Source organism: Hemiscyllium ocellatum, chromosome 24, assembly GCF_020745735.1.
Source record: "Hemiscyllium ocellatum isolate sHemOce1 chromosome 24, sHemOce1.pat.X.cur, whole genome shotgun sequence".
NCBI lineage: Eukaryota > Metazoa > Chordata > Chondrichthyes > Orectolobiformes > Hemiscylliidae > Hemiscyllium > Hemiscyllium ocellatum.
The window spans coordinates 49729545-49747127 of record NC_083424.1 but is presented as its reverse complement, the minus strand read 5'-3'; positions in this window follow the sequence as shown (position 1 = coordinate 49747127).

The window sequence follows — 17583 nt, the reverse complement described above, 5'->3', positions numbered from 1 at the left end:
TGTTTTCAGTAACCAACGTCCGTCGAACCTGCTGACCACAAGGCACCCGGTAGTGTATCAAGCATTGCTGCAGCCTGTGGATGGTCCGTCTTTTCCCTGCCATGAAACCTTTCAATCTGCCTATGTTCCAGCAACACCTTGTCAGTTGTTCTGTGCACAAGTCTATAAGCTTCAACTGAGGGTGAATATTGCAAACCGGGTAACTGAGTCCAAACCCAATCAGTTAGCTCTATCGAGCGTTTGGGCATGAGTCCCAGATCTTTGGTCTGATATTCAGCATGCACTGCCAATGTGAAATGTGGTATATCTTCTTCAGATATCTCATCCCATTCCAAGTGTTCCAGAGTTAGTTCCACAACACCCATCACACCTTCCAGGTGGTGATAGAATGCATGCGGATAGATTTTATTGTCATCTGTCGTAATATAGGGTCACATGAAGGGGATCTGCAGGAGGAGTATAGGGATGCAGCATCTGAACCCAGGCTCGCCCTTGGTTATATAAAGACTGTATGCCGTTATTATGCCCTTTCTCAGGTTCAAGGAGTCCCCAGTATATATCTGCCCACTGCCCTTCTGCCATTGGTGATGTGTCTGGTGATAATATCACTTGAGGTCCAGAGTGAATCATCGATATAGAACAGTTAACAGAATAGCCATTTGGAAAGGTCACTACGAGTCCGTCTGGTCTGCACAGAACCGGGACCCTGCATCTCACCAGCAAGTCACGTCCCATCAAATTCACAGGGCATGCAGGTGATGAAATATATTGGTGATGAAAAAAGTCTGCCCAGCCACTGATGTGATCAGTGGCGATGTCAAAGGCAGATTAGGAGGCTGATTTAAGGGGATATACTGTCCTCGGATCAATCCCTGGTGTCCCTGGGGGGGCCCACAGCCAGGGACAATTTCCTTCTCCAATGCCCAGGTTGGCCACATTCAAAGCAAGTGTCCGGTGGCTAACCTCTGACTCCTCCACGGCCCCTTCCTCTACCACGCATTCCTCCTGGAACACCTCTTGGCCTGCCCCCCTAAAAGGGGGCAGTATGGCATCGAATCAGGTGCCGGGTCTAGACTCTGCTGGTTATTTTGTGGCAACGGCTGCTGCACCATCTGATTAGTCGTCTTTTGGGATGCCTTCTTTGTCTCATTAACCTTCCGTCAAGCCTCATCAAGCTGTAACTTCAGCAACTGCACTTGTGCTGACTCATTGCTCTGTTTATCTTCACTCTGTTTTGTCCTGTATCGCTTCATATGATGCATCAAATGTTTTTCCCACTGTTCTGTAGAACACCCTGGGATATCAGGATTACTCTCCATGACCTCTTTTACTTCCTTAGGCATCCCTGCCATAACGGCATTCCAAAATAACGTGGTCTGTAGCTGACCTGACCCTGGCTGGCTCCCCGCAGTATCTGTCCACGTGCCTTTACATCTAGCCAAAAAGGCAAGCATCTCCTCGCCCTCCTTCATTGTGAAGGTGATCGAGTGCATCGCTCCTGGTGGAATTGGGAATCTATCCCTCAGTGCCCTTCCCACACAGTTGGCATGCTGCACAAACGTGTCCGAGTCAGGTACTAAGATGGTCCCCGCAGACACTTCAATCTGCTGTACCTCCCACATACTCAATTGTTTGCCCACTAATGCTCTCCAATCACCCATGGCCAACTTGAAGCCTAGTGTGTATTGGCAAAATTTAGTCATCCAGGGTCCACCTCCCTCCATGGGTGGGGACATTTTATCCAAAATACAATTCATATCCGTATAGGTAAAGGGCTGATACACATCCCCCATAAAAGAGCCTTTATAAACTAGAGGCAGTTGGTGCTGATATTTTATGGGCAGCCACAATATCTCCCTCCGTCACAAATCATAACTGTTTTCAAACGGAGGCTACCCCTGAGGAGCCCTGTTCAGTATGCATGGTAAGTGAGTCTTTTAAAGTGACAGGGTACGTGTTTGGACCGCCCCCTGGGCAGGACTCATCGTCTTCACTATCTGTGCTACGCCTTGACTCCTCCCCTCTTCTTTCTCTTCTGCTTCTTTTGTCCACTTTCTTCCAACCAGTATTGACCCTTTCTTTCCCTTCACATGCTCTTCTACTTCTAATCTAACCTCCTCTTCTGCTTCCCCCAAAACGGTGACAATTTCTTCCTCTCCTCTTCTTTAGGGACTTTGCCCTGCTTTTATAAATCTTCCCAAGCCCACTAATTAACTGACCTCTAACTTTACCCCACTGCTGTTTTACGGACAACACTAAATCAGAAGAACATCCTCCGTTTTCTTCACACTCTTTATCAAATTCTCTACCATTTTATGTATTTCTGTTTTTTTAAAATCCTTCTGTCCAATAACCAATCGGTTTATATTTAATTTAGCCAAGCACCCAAACCAATTAAAACAAATCCAGTTGCGAATCAATCTGTATAAAATACACCCAAACAACTTACTCTTACAGTTAAAGTTATCAACAGTTTTGTTATCACCTTTAAGTTTCTACGGCCTACTCTTTCTCACTGAGACACCACCGTCTTTGTCTCAGAGACGTCACTGGCTTTTCTACTACCCTCCGTACATTCCCAATGTAATTTTAAAACTTACAACACATCAATCATCAACCAAAGTTCGTGAGCGGTGCTTTTATGAGATCCTGCTCAAAGGACTTTACACCTTCTCACACATACGTACCTCGGTGCTTTTATGAGGACTCTAACCCCATGGGACTTTAAACCCGTACGTATTTAACCAATCCTTCTTACATTTACATACCTCGGTGCTTTTATGAGGACTCTAACCCCATGGGACTTTAAACCCATACGTATTTATCCCCAATACTTTATCCACTTACTATTCCTAGGACACTTGCAATCTAGTGACAACAATCAATTTAGCATCTCCAATCGCAGAACTTCGATATAAACAGGTGTCTGCTCACCTTTTTTTGTTTTGCGGCGCCGCTTGTTGTCATCACCAGACGTCAGTGTCCGTTGTTTCTATTTTTCTCGCGTTTACGTCGCTCAGTCGGGATCACGTGAGGCTCACCATCTGATGGACTTTAGGCTCAAACTACAAACGTATTATCTTTTATGTGTGAGCCAAGTCCTGCGTGCTCTTTAAATAAAGCAATAGGAAAAAATATCTAATCTTACACTTTTAGTTTTATTCTTTCAGTAAGTGGATAAAGTATACAGAGCTCTGGGTCTAAACCTTTCTGTCCCTGACAGATTACAAAGAATTGGGCCAATGAGCTCAGGAGTTGGCAGATGGTTTTTAATTTGGATAAACGTGAGGTATTGTAATTTGGTAAAACAGAGACAGGACTTATACAAGTAAAAGTAGGACCTTAGGTATTGGTGTAGGATAGATGGGCTAGGGAATCATTGGTTGAAGTGTGCGTCACATTCAGACAGGGTGGTTAAGAATGCGTTTAGGACGTTTGCCTTCATTATTCAGAGCTTTGAGTATGGGAGTTGAGACATCATGTTGAGGTTGGCAGTACATTGGTGAAGCCGTTTCTGGCGTACTGTCTACAGTTCTGATCGCCCTGTTATAAGTATGCTATCATTAAACTGGAGAGGGTTAAGAAGAGATTTACCAGAATTTTGTCAGGGATGGAGAGTTTAATTCCAGGAAGAGACTGGATAGGCTGGGACGTTTTTCATTGGTGTGTAGGAGGTTCAGGGATGACCTTATAGAGATTTACAAAATCATGAGGGGCATAGAAAAGGTGAATGGCAGGTGTATTGGCCCAATGGTCGGGAATTTCAAGACTAGGAGGCATATGTTGAATTTGAGGAGATAAAGAATCAAAAAAGACACTCGGGATAACTGTTTTACACAAGAGTGTCGTTCAAGTATGGAATGAACTTCCAAAAGACATGGTGCATATGGGTACAATTCCAGAATGTAAAAGATATTTGGATACGCAAATAAATAGGAAATGCTTTGTGGTATATGAGCCAATCATAGTCAAGTAGGACGAGTATAGTTTGGAATTACATTCGGCATGGACTTTTTCAGCCGAATGTAATGGCCGTGATGTATGGCTCTATGTACAAGGAGGATGTCACGAGCTGAAAGAGGGAATTACGTATCAACAAGAAAATTAGTTATATCTAATAATTATAAATGCAATTCTCTGAGCAGTCCACAGGATTAATGGGGATATCAATTAGTGACGGCAGTAATTCAGCAGTGACAGCTGCTTAGTGTCTACAATGGAATGTTTTTCCTGAGACAGAACCGTGGGTTTTCCACAAACGTAATATGGAAGTGTTTTGAAGGAGGAAACGAGACATCATGAAAGGGAGCAGCAGGGGGCGCACTCTGTATGTGATGGTTGTGCGGTTACACTTGTGTTCACCTCAAACGTGCAGCTCGAAGAAGCGAGAGTGTGTGATGATTGAAATCCTGCCTCTCTATATCCATTACTCCGTCACTCTGAGCAAGGTGTCCGTGAAGCTCATGTCATGGGCTCAGTAGAAGAGGGTTCGTCGCTGCTCTCAATAACAGACAATGATACCACGGCAAATTTGGAAGTACACGTTTCACGTTATTCACCAACGCATAGGTCACGTCTGATGCATGTCAAGAAGTTAGAGCCGCAGTTGCACACGTTTTACGAATGAGGCAGTGATAACCTAATTGCAGAAAGTAACAGATGCTTTGGGGAAAGCTTAATTTGTTCCAAAAAGTGTTAAATGTTTTCGGGCTGGAAACTGATCGCAGGCCGTCTTTAATCAGAATGTTGCATTCAGCCTCGATCGACACAAGTGCTTGTGTCTACTCTGCCAGCAAGTTTAGAGTGCGTTCATTGCATGAGAGAGTCGCTGAACTGACAGCGGTTACAGCCCTTCGTCCCGCAGCAACCCTGCGCCGGATTATCTGCTGCTGAGCATGACCTGCGGGGACAGGAGAGGGCAGGTCATGGATGCGAGAAAGATGCAAATAGAATTCAGGCCTTTACATCTCTCACGTCTGCTCACCTGCCCTCATTGTGGCAACAGCCCGCTGGCAGCAGAATGATTTCCCCTCTATCTTCCGATTGCCTCTTTATTCATAATTAATTGGGAGTTCACATCATGCTTATTGGTTCTGTTCCACATAAATTGCAGTCATTATTAATTGTGCAACAATTCTATAGCAACATGCAAATAATCAATGAAGTGGTAAACGTTTAATATTTCAAAATACGACAAATCAGCGCAACGTCTATGCAAATGCTTTACAGTTGTTTAGTCTTCATTGTTTTTCAAAAAGGTGTTGATGACAAAATAAAGCCATTTGTTTCAGTTTGAATTGAGACTTTGTTGTCCGATTTCTGGTTGAAAGATAATAGACTTCGCATTTTCAGTGTTTAGCAGCTCAAGGCCCTTCAGAATACACTACAGATGGACTTTCTTTGCACAGATTTCCTGGAAATATGGACTCAATGTACTCAGCCTCACAACTTAGGCCGACCCTGTATCTCCAGGAAATTATCACATGACCCTTCCCTGTAGCAGCTGTAACGCAATGCTATCCTTCTTTAAATATGAAGCCCAAACCATGCAATGTATCACCCGACAAGCTTCTCCCACACCCTTAGACTACTCTCATGCAATTAGAGCGAGAGTGACTTTTTCTTACTCTCCAAACCAATTGCGTTGCAAATTGTTTGCCGTAATTATTTCTGTATGCCCCATATTAGTACACTGACAACTTTATGGGCATTAATATTTCGGCTTTTCATATAGGCTGTAAATATTCTGCTTTGTTATTTATTTTGACAAGTGGCTGCTTCATATTTGTCCACATTGAGCTTGTTAGGATTCAGTCAACCCCTCTATGTATTTTCAGCCTGTTTGTGCCCTCTGCCTCCAAGCTTTCTGTATTCACGTTTGGATTTGTTTTATCAGCCAAAGTGGATACGTTATTATTTTCAATCGAATAACACCATTGATGCGTTGTAGAAATCACTGAAAACCCAGCGCCGAATCAGGCAATCACGCATATTTAGGGAGGACAAAGTTGAAATTCACGCAATACCAGGTCATAGTCCAACAGCTTTATTTGGTAGCACCAGTTTTCCAAGCGCTGCTTATTCATCAGGTAGCAACACTCCGAAAGCTTAGTGCTTCCAAATACACCTGTTGGATATAGCCTGGCGTTGTATGTTTTTTTAGCTTTGTCCACCCCAGGCTTGCACAGCATATATAGGGAGGGCCGCCGAGAGAAGGGCTGCAAAATTAACGAGAAACTTTAGGCCCTACTGGATTTTTTGGAACAAAGAAAACGAAACAGAAGAATTTAATACTGTTTCGCGATTCTCGTCGGCGTACACAAGAAATGGACCCTCGGGCTGTGGCGTGGTTGCCTTAAATTATTTCGTATCCAGACCCTTTAATACTAAAATATATAGTAATGATTTCCATAAGTAAATGATGGTGTCCAACGCCAGCTGCTTGCATTGATCGGCGAAGCGAGAAAGGTAACCCATATAAATTCCCTCTTTAAAACACAAAGGGCAATGGAAAGTCAAAAATGGGTCGTAACTTTAACTTCAAGTAAAACAGCGAGCTGCTGAACCTGGAAATCTGAAACAAAAACAGAAATTGCTGGAGAACGTCAGCAGATCTGGCAGTATCTGTAGAGATAGCGGTTGAGAACAGGTGACATTAGCTCTCAGCTTTTTGCGTTCGCGGTTCCCTTAAGTTTCTTAGTGGCGACTACTGTTGTATTGAATCTAGCGACTTCGATTTATAACGGAAGTTCAGTTCGAAAGCGCGGACTGCAGATGCTGTAGATAGGAGTCGAGAGTGTGGTGATGGAAAAGACCTTCATCAGGAATGAGGCCAGCTGGAGAATCGATGTTTCGGGTGTAAGCCCCTCATCATTCCTGATGAAAGACTTATGCCCCAAAGGTCGATTCTCCTTCTCCTCGGATGCTGCCTGAGCGGCTCTGCTTTTCCAGCGCCACACTCCCGCAGTTTGTTACGTATTGTCTTATTGGCGGACCAAATGGAAAACTGAATTCTCAAAGCGACCAACGAATAAGGCATGACTGCTTCTCTGAAGAATCGGATGCGAATTGCAATGAAATTAGCGGCGCATTCGCTGGCCTTAATTGCAATCAACAAAACCTGGTGAAACTCTGAATTAGTAGTGTCTTGTTATACTGAAAATGAGCATGAAGTCAGATGCAGGATCACCTCATTATATTGTCCTTGGATTCTTGACATCGTCAAATATTCCAATGAGAATGTGCACTACCGACAGAGATTTCTTTTTCTTTCCCCTGATTGTTTCTGATCTCAGCGGCTGGTGATTTCGATGTCAGTGATCAGAAAAGGCCGAAACGGAAACAAAATCTATGCAGCATTAATGTAATTGGGAATATTTAATTGACTGAAATAATAGATATGGCTTCTCAAAGTATCTCTGCGAGGTAATCCTTGCTCGATGAGATGCAGCTACATAAATCTCCCATTCAAGCAGCACGGGCGCGCATTGGTGAGATTTTGGACTTGGTGACAGAGTAAAACAATTTCTAATGTTTAAACAGGGCAGCCTGTTTACACTTTTCTGATGATATGTCTGTTATGACTTCTTATGCGCCCCATTCTTTCACAGCACGTGTACGCTGTGGAGGGGGTAGAGCTGGTGTAAGGGGGAAGGCATGCCTGGTGTTAAATGCAGCTACAGAGAAGTAGGGGCAATATAGTTCCAGTACAGGGTGGGATATGCTTTGGGGAACTTGCAGGTGGTGGTATCCCCATACACCTGCTTTCCATATCCTTCCAGTTAGTAGAGTTTTAGAATTTGGAAGGTATATTTGTCAGAGCCTTGGTGAGTTGCTGCAGTCCACTCGCACATATTTAATGGAGTGGATGGGGTGCCAGTCTAATGGACTGCTTTGTATGGAGTAATGCCGAGTGTGGAGAGTGTGGTGGAAACTGCATTTAAACGACCGATCAGTTTTGGGGAATCAGGAATTGCGTTATTCTCCCATCGCCCTGCTCTTGGCTCCATCTTCAGTACATGGCTGGAATAGTTTTGTTTTTGGGCAATGATAACCATCAAATATCGATAGCGGAGTTATAATGTGATGGAAATGTCATTGAATATCAAGACGAGATGAGAGTGAGCTGTTAATCAACTATTTTACATGAGCAATAATTGATCGATCCACTTGCAATAAAACTGATTACAATTTCTTCACGTTAAAGAATCAACACAACTTTAACATATGTTAAGTTTTCATATTATCAATAGTACTTCTAAACGTGGCGGGCACCTTGGTATCTCTTTGTAGCGCCATGGCAGCTGCATGAAGTGTTATCAGCAGCAATACTATGGTGTTCCTTCTGTTTTTGAAGGGATACAGTTACAAAATGAAACAAACGTAGCTTCTCTTTAGGCTTATTCAGATCCATTTTGGGCGGCACGGTGGCACGGTGGTTAGCACTGCTGCCTCACAGCGCCTGAGAACCGGGTTCAATTGCTGACTCAGGCGACTGACTGTGTGGAGTTTGCACGTTCTCCCCGTGTCTGCGTGGGTTTCCTCCGAGTACTCCGGTTTCCTCCCAGAGTCCAAAGATGTGCGGGTCAGGTGAATTGGCCATGCTAAATTGCCTGTAGTGTTAGGTAAGGGGTAAATGTAGCGGTATGGGTGGGTTGCGATTCGGCGGGTCGGTGTGGACTTGTTGGACCGAAGGGCCTGTTTCCACACTGTAAGTAATCTAATCTAATTTCCACACTCCAGCCTGCCATTAAAGATCAATATAATTTCGTCAGACGCAAACAAAGCGGTCCCTGATATTCAGTCCTTCTTCGATTAAATAGTACATTTAAATGGACGTAAAATTAAGTGAACTATTCATTACATTCCGTGATTGACATAATTTAAATTGTATTATCTTAGAATAAATCTCCTGTTTAAAAAATGCAGTCCTTTAACTCACATGAACCTAATTTATTTTAAACAGGTCCGCGGGAACCATCGGTATCCCTCCTTCCGCCTTCATCGGTTCAAATCACGGAAAAGAACACGGCGACCCTCGTGTGTTTGGTGAGCGGTTTTAACCCGGGCGCTGTGGAGATTGAGTGGACGGTAGATGGCAGTGTCAAGGGGAACGGTGTGGAGACCAGTCGGATCCAGCAGGAGACGGACAACACGTTCAGTTTGAGCAGCTATCTGACCCTGTCAGCCTCAGAGTGGAACTCACACGAGCGTTACTCCTGTGGGGTTAAACATGAGACTCAGGCAACTCCGTTTCAGACAAGTATCTCGAGATCGAGCTGTATGTGATTTCGGAAGCTCCACTTGTCTCAATTGAGAAAGCTTGTTTATTCCTGTTCATACCTCCCATGTAACAATACGGTAGAAATTATTTGTATTCATGTTAATTGAAAAAATGCTCATCGCGGGGGAAACTTCCGGATGTAAAAGTAACTGTTTTTTACAAACATGCCGTGTTAACTGAAATGCCAATGATTATTAGCTGACATGCATACATCTGAATAAAAGACAGGAACAATGTGATTGTGTCTTAAGTATTGAAGCATTATGAATCTATCCCAGTTTAACAGTTCAATAAAACAGTTGATCGAACATCAAAGGCAGCGTTTATTTCAGCGTCTTTCGTTTGTGTCAAAATGAGTCAAATCTGTTTTGATTTCAGTGCTTTAAGACTTCCGGAGCTTTACCGTGCAAAATATTTATAACATTGCATCTAAACGCCAAATGTCAAATTCCACAGTCAAACAGAACAATCCAATGCATGATTCGAATGCAGATGAAGTGTACATTGGTAAATTTAAATTCGGATAAACAATCGAAAAACGGGCTATTAATTACTAACGAATAAACGTAGTGCAGAGAAATAACGGCCATCTATTCGACAATAAATGGATTCGATATCAATATCACTTGTTGTCCGTGAACGCAAACGAGAATTTACTGTAAATTAGTGGAAAAATATTGGGCAAGTAATAATGGGATACTCTTGCCATTTTAAAAATCGTCGGTAAAGCCGTGCTTAGAATATTGTACACAGTTCTGCTTGCCATGATCCAGTTGGGACTAAAATTAATCAAATGCCGATATTCGAGCTTCACTATTTCAAAACCTGAGAGAAAGGATTGGGTTAGGATTAATCCTAATTTCAACCCTTCAAACCATTAAATCAAGCAATTTGCTTACTGAGTATTATTCCTGACAAAACATTTCACATCTTACTTGCACAGCAGAAACATTGATTATTGGCAAGCACTTATTGTTTAATAGATGACAGGACAAGGATAACTTCATTATATCAATTTAAATTCCTAAACACAGGCTCACATACAGGCATATTCACAAATAAGTCGGACAAAAGACCATGGCTTGACGCAAACGTGATGTGTGAAAATACATAGTCAGAGAAAACAAAATTCTGAACATCAAAACTTCACGTGATAAGAGTGTGCGAAGTTCTCTGTCACAGATCTTTTGATTGTAGCAATGATGCCAAACTGTTGTCTGTACGGAGGTTGTGTTCAATTTGATCAGTTTCATGTAGACTTTTCTTAATGTTAGAATTGTTTCGTTGACTTTCTTTTATTGTCCACTCTGTTTTCTGCTTCTTCACTCTGGATAGTTCATGCTGCGCCGGTTCAACCAGCATGGAGCAACCTGCAGCTTGACCAATCCAAGCAATGTGATCAGGTAGTTATACTTTATATGAAAACCTCTGGGGGTGTTGCAGGGTCTCAGATATCTCGCTGCTTCAAGAACAGCATTGTACTGCCAAAATAAAAACACTTGATACTTCAGGTCAGTCAGTTGCAAAACGGAGACTGACTTCAATTCCGTTATATAGAGCAAACAGGAAAAAATTATCTGGGTCCTTACATGCCTACATCCTTGAAATGATAAAATATCATTGCTAAATGTAGTCATGATTTAAAGTCGCTGGTGTTGAACTGAGGTGTACAAAGTTAAAAATCACACAACGTCAGGTTATCGTCCAACAGGTTTATTTGGAAGCAGCAGCTTTTGGAGTGTTGCTCCTTCAATCACCTGATAAAGGAGCCGCACTCGGAAAGATCTTGCTTCCATATAAACCTGTTGGACTGTAACCTGGTGTTGTGGAACTCTTAACTTTGTTAAATGTATTTCACCATCAAGCAAGTATAAAATTGAGCACATAAATATTGCATTTAACTACTCTCACTCTTTCCTGACGCACGACCGAAACAAAGTTTGTCATTAACTTGTAAATTTTTAACTGTTCCAGCATCTGCAGTCATTGTTTTTACCTGGTTAATTTTAAGCCTACTGCGAATCCTCTTGCAAGGATGCCTGCCTTTAAGAAGTTTTCCTCCTCTCTCTACAAGAATCTCAGGGAGTCCCTCTCCCACTTCAACTCCCAGGTCATTTCCTTTGCCCTGAAACTCCTCATTTCCCCTCCCCCCATCTCACCCCAGTTCCAAACTTCCAGCTCAGCACTGTCCCTATGACTTGTCCTGTCTTGTGAAAGTTGAAACGGTTCAGAAAAGATTTACAAGGATGTTGCCACGGTTGGAGGATCTGAGCTACAGGGAGAGGCTGAACAGGCTGGGGCTGTTTTTCCTGGAGTGTCGGAGGCTGAGGGGTGACGTTATAAAGGTTTACAAAATTATGAGGGGAATGGATAGGATAAATAGGCAAAGTCTTTTCCCTGGGGTCGGTGAGTCCAGAACTAGAGGGCATAGGTTTAGGGTGAGAGGGGAAAGATATAAAAGAGACCTAAGGGGCAACCTTTTCATACAGAGGGTGGTATGTGTATGGAATGAGCTGCCAGAGGATGTGGTGGAGGCTGGTACAATTGCAACATTTAAGAGACATTTGGATGAGTATATGAATAGGAAGGGTTTGGAGGGATATGGGCCGGGAACTGACAGGGGGGACTAGATTGGGTTGGGATATCTGGTCGGCATGGACGGGTTGGACCGTAGGGTCAGTTTCCATGCTGTACATCTCTATGACTCTATGACTATGACCTGCCTATCTTCTTTTCCACCTATCCACTCCACCCTCCCCCCCGACCTACCACCTACTTTCTCCCCACCCTCACCCTCCTCTCACTTATCTCTCCACCCTTCAGGCTCTCTGCCTGTATTCCTGATGAAGGGCTTTTGCCCGAAACGTCGATTTTACTGCTCATCGGATGCTGCCTGAACTGCTGTGCTCTTCCAGCAGCACTTATCCAGAATCTGGTTTCCAGAATCTGCAGTCATTGTTTTTACATGTCCCAGGAAAACACATTCCTAGTAATTCATGTGATCTGCCACTTAATCTGTATGTAATTTAATCAGGCAATGTGAATCTTTTTCTTATTATAAGTGGTTGAGCCAATGTGCTCCATCAGAGCCACTGAATGACTATGGCATTTTGACAGGGTTTGTATATGAATTTTGTTTTCTTCACACTCCAAATGAGGTGCAGAGAGTCGATGGCTCAGTTGGTATCTTCTGTACTGTAAGATTCTATGACTCCATACTTAAAAGTTGACAGTTTAAACGTTCATGTGGATGGTACCTCATTTAATAAAATTGATCCGTCTTAAACATAATGCTAGCCTTGTTATTAATTGTTATCTATAAAGTTCACCCAGCAGAGGGAATCATTCAATTTGTTTTTGATTTGACAGCAGGAGTGATCCTATGAAAAGCAAGATGTGCAGTCATCAAGATTTTAATCTTCTTTGTTTTTTACTCTGGAGGGCCAATGGCGCAGAATGTCTGGTGAATGCTCTGACTGAACTGTAGTTTTTCACTGGGCAGACCAAGCACTCGGCCCGGACAGCATGGTTGTCTGATGGTCTTTTGAGGGTGACAGGGTGAAGTTTGTGGTTTATGCTGGCTTTTCGTTAGAACCTCGGAAGGGAATCCAGGTGTTTAAAACAGATCAGTTCGGTAAAAGGTCATCCAGACTAGCAGGGAGACATTGAGGTCTGCAGATGCTGGAGATCAGAGTTGGAGTGTGTTACTGGAAAAGCACAGCAGGTCAGGAAGAATGCAACGAGCATGAAAATCGACGTTTTGGGCCGGAGCCCGCCATCAGGAATGAGGCGGGGATTCTCTGGAATGGAGGGATAAATTGAAGAGGGTTGGGGCTGTGGTGAATGTAGTTGGGTGTGCAATTGGCGAACGGAGGTACGGGTAAAGGTGATAGGTCGGAGGCGAGCGTGGAGCGGATAGGTGGGAAGGAAGATTAACAGGTGGGACAATTTCAGCTGCACTTCCAGACATGTCATTTATTGTATCCATTGCTCTCAATGCAGACTCCTCTGCACCGGTTGAATGCTCAGAGCGCTTTAGAAAACATCGCCGGGACACCCCTTACCCCCACCCCACCCTTCCCCCCCCCACCCCACGGTGCCGAGGACACGCAGGTCCTGCGCCTCCTTCATCAACGCTCTCTCATCATCCAAGCCTGGAGGAAGAATGTCTTATATTCCGCCTCAGGACCCTTCAACTCCAGGGCATCAATGTGGACTTCACCAATTTCCTCATTTCCCCTCACCCCAGTTCCAACCTTCCAGCTCAGCACAGCCCTCATGACCTGCCCGGCTATCATTTCCATCCATTTCTGTCCACCTCCCAGCTACCTTCCCCCCAGCCACACCCACTCCCATTTACTTCTCCACAGCCAGGGCTCTCAGCCTCATTCCTGATGAAGGTCTCCGCCTGAAACGTCGATATTTCTGCTCCTCGGATGTTGCCTGCCCTGCTGTGCTTTTCCAGCAACACAGTACCCGAGTCGCAACAACTGCCCCTACCCCATTCTCAAAACCAATTGCGTTCAGATCTTTTGGAAACGGAAACGAAATACCAAAAAGATTCCGATTGGGTGGGCTAATGGAGGGCTGAAATGGGATTTGTGGCTATTGAATTTAATTGAGGAATTGAACGGCTCATTTGTCCAAATCCGGGAACACCAACCTGGTTTCAGATCACTTCTCCTATAATCGGACCAGTGATTTCACCTGAAGGTTTACTGTAGATAGTCCTACAGGGTTTCTATTATGGTCTGAGTGGAAAACAAACAGGAGAACTTTAACCAACAGCATGTTCTTTGCTTGAGTGCATTCACACAAATCTGAGTGCGAATTCCCAGTGCAGAGATACTGAAACCACAGTCATTATTCCCCACACTCACGTCCACCTCCCCCACCCCCCCCCCCCCCACACCCCACATCCCGACCGGATTGCCACGGTTTTCCCACGTCTTAGAATGAAGTCCCATCCGGGTGGCCGGCATGGAAACCATTCTTGAAACACAAGACCTGACAGGGAGAGGCGGCGATTTTGCGGATTACCAACTAGTGCTCCATCTAATGTTAAAATATTTACTTGAAATTTCCAAAGCCTTCAACAAGGTTCTGCAGCGTAGACTAATTAATTAAATCAGATCACATGGGATTCAGGGTCAGCTTTCCAATTGGATACAAAATTGGCTTTACATTAGGAGACAGAGAGTGAGAGTGCAGGGTTGTTTTTCGAACAGGAGGCCTGTTACAAACGGTGTTCTGCAGGGTTCGGTCCTGGATCTACTTTTGTTTGTCACTTACATGAATGAATTAAATCAGGACATAAAAGGCATGATTGGAAAGTTTGTGGATGACATGAACATTAACAGTATAGTGGACAAAAAAGGTTATCTATGATTACAAAGAAACCTTGATGAATTGGGCCAATGAGCTCAGGAGTTGGCAGATGGTTTTTAATTTGGATAAGCGTGAGGGATTGTATTTTGGTAAAACAAAGACATGACTTATACAAGTAAAAGTAGGACCTTGGCTATTGTTGTAGGATAGATGGGCTAGGGAATCATTGGCTGAAGTGTGCGTCACATTCAGACAAGGTGGTTAAGAATGCGTTTAGGACGTTTGCCTTCATTCTTCAGAGCTTTGAGTATGGGAGTTGAGACATCATGTTGAGGTTTGCAGTACATTGGTGAGGCCGTTTCTGGCGTACTGTCTACAGTTCTGATCGCCCTGTTATAAGTATGCTATCATTAAACTGGAGAGGGTTAAGAAGAGATTTACCAGAATTTTGTCAGGGATGGAGAGTTTAAGTTCCAGGAAGAGGCTGGATTGGCTGGGACGTTTCTCATTGGTCTGTAGGGTTATCTTATAGAGATTTACAAAATCATGAGGGGCATGGAAAATGTGAATGGCAGGTGTATTGGCCCAATGGTCGGGAATTTCAAGACTAGGAGGCATATGTACTTTCTAAATGGTGAGAAAATTAGTAAAGCCAAAGTACAAAGGGATCTGGGAGTGCTAGTCGAGGATTCTCTAAAGGTAAACATGCAGGTTGAGTCCATGATTAAGAAAGCGATTGCAATGTTGTCTCTTATCTCAAGAGGGTTGGAATAGAAAAACAGAGATGTGCTATTGAGACTTTATAAAGCTCTGGTTAGGCCCCATTTGGAGTACTGTGTCCAGTTTTGGTCCCCACATCTCAGGAAGGACGTACTGACACTGGAACGTGTCCAGCGGAGATTCACACGGATGATCCCTGGAATGGCAGGTCTAACATATGAGGAACGGCTGAGGATCCTGGGATTGTATTCGTTGGAGTTTAGAGGATTGAGGGGAGACTTAATAGAGACGTACAAGATAATACATGGCTTGGAAAGGGTGGACGCTAGGAAATTGTTTCCGTTAGGCGAGGACACTAGGACCCGTGGACACAGCCTTAGAATTAGAGGGGGTCAATTCAGAACAGAAATGCGTAGACATTTCTTCAGCCAGAGAGTGGTGGGCCTGTGGAATTCATTGCCACAGAGTGCAATGGAGGCCGGGACACTAAATGTCTTCAAGGCCGAGATTGATAGATTCTTGTTGTCTCGAGGAATTAAGGGCTACGGGGAGAACGCTGGTAAGTGGAGTTGAAATGCCCATCAGCCATGATTGAATGGCGGAGTGGACTCGATGGGCCGAATGGCCTTACTTCCACTTATGGTCTTATGTCGAAGTTGAGGAGGTAAAGAATCAAAAAAGACACTCGGTATAAGTGTTTGACACAAGAGTGTCGTTCAAGTGTGGAATGAACTTCCAAAGGACATGGTGCATGTGGGTATAATTCCAAAATATAAAAGATATTTGGATACGCAAATAAATCGGAAATGTTTTGTAGTATATGAGCCAATCGTAGTCAAGTGGGACGAGTTTAGTTTGGAATTACATTTGGCATGGACTTTTTCAGCCGAAAGGTCTGTTTCCGTGTTGCGTGGCTCTGTGTACAAGGAGGATGCCACCAGCTGAAAGAGGGAATTACGTATCAACAAGAAAATTAGTTATATCTAACAATTATAAATGCAATTCTATGAGCAGTCCACAGGATCAATGGGGATATCAATTGGTGACGGCAGTATTTCAGCAGTGACAGCTGCTTAGTGTCTACAATGGAATGTTGTTCCTGCAACAGAACCGTGGGATTTACACAAACGTAATATGGAAGTGTTTTGAAGGAGGAAACGAGACATCATGAAAGGGAGCAGCAGGGGGCGCACTCTGTATGTGATGGTTGTGCGGTAACACTGATGTTCACCTCAAACGTGCAGCTCGAAGAAGCGAGAGTGTGTAATGATTGAAATCCTGCCTCTCTATCTCTATTACTCCGTCACCCTGATCAAGGTGTCCGTGAAGCTCATATCATGGGTTCAGTAGAAGAGGGTTCGTCGCTGCTCGCAATAACAGACAGTGATACCCCTGCAAATTTGGAAGTACACGTTTCACGTTATTCATCAACACATAGGTCACGTCAGATGCATGTCAAGAAGTTAGAGCCGCAGATGCACACGTTTTACGAATGAGACAGTGATAACCTACTTGCAGAAAGTAAAAGATGCTATGGGGAAAGCTTAATTTGTTCCAAAAAGAGTTAAATGTTTTCGGGCTGGAAACTGATCGCAGGCCGTCTTTAATCAGAATGTTGCATTCAGCCTCGATAGACACAAGTGCTTGTGTCTACTCTGCCAGCAAGTTTAGAATGCGTTCATGTGCATGAGAGAGTCGCTGAACTGACAGCGGTTGCAACTTCGTCCCACAGCAACCCTGCGCCGGATTATCTACTGCTGAGCATGACCTGCGGGGGCAGGAGAGAACAGGTCATGGATGCGAGAAAGATGCAAATAGACTTCAGGCCTTTACATCCCTCACGTCTGCTCACCTGCCCTCATTGTGGCAACAGCCCACAGCCGCTGGCAGCAGAATGATTTCCCCTCTATCTTCCGATTGCCTCTTTATTCATAGTTAATGGCGAGTTCAGATCATGCTTATTGGTTCTGTTCCACATAAATTGCAGTCATTATTAATTGTGAAACAATTCTATAGCAACATGCAAATAATCAATGAAGTGGTAAACGTTTAATATTTCAACATACGACAAATTAGCGCCTTTGCAAATGTTTTACAGTAGTTTAGTCTTCATTGTTTTTCAAAAAGGTGTTGATGACAAAATAAAGCCATTTGTTTCAATTTGAATTGAGACTTTATTGTCCGATTTCTGGTTGAAAGATACCAGACTTCGCATTTTCAGTGTTTAGCAGCTCAAGGCCCTTCAGAATACA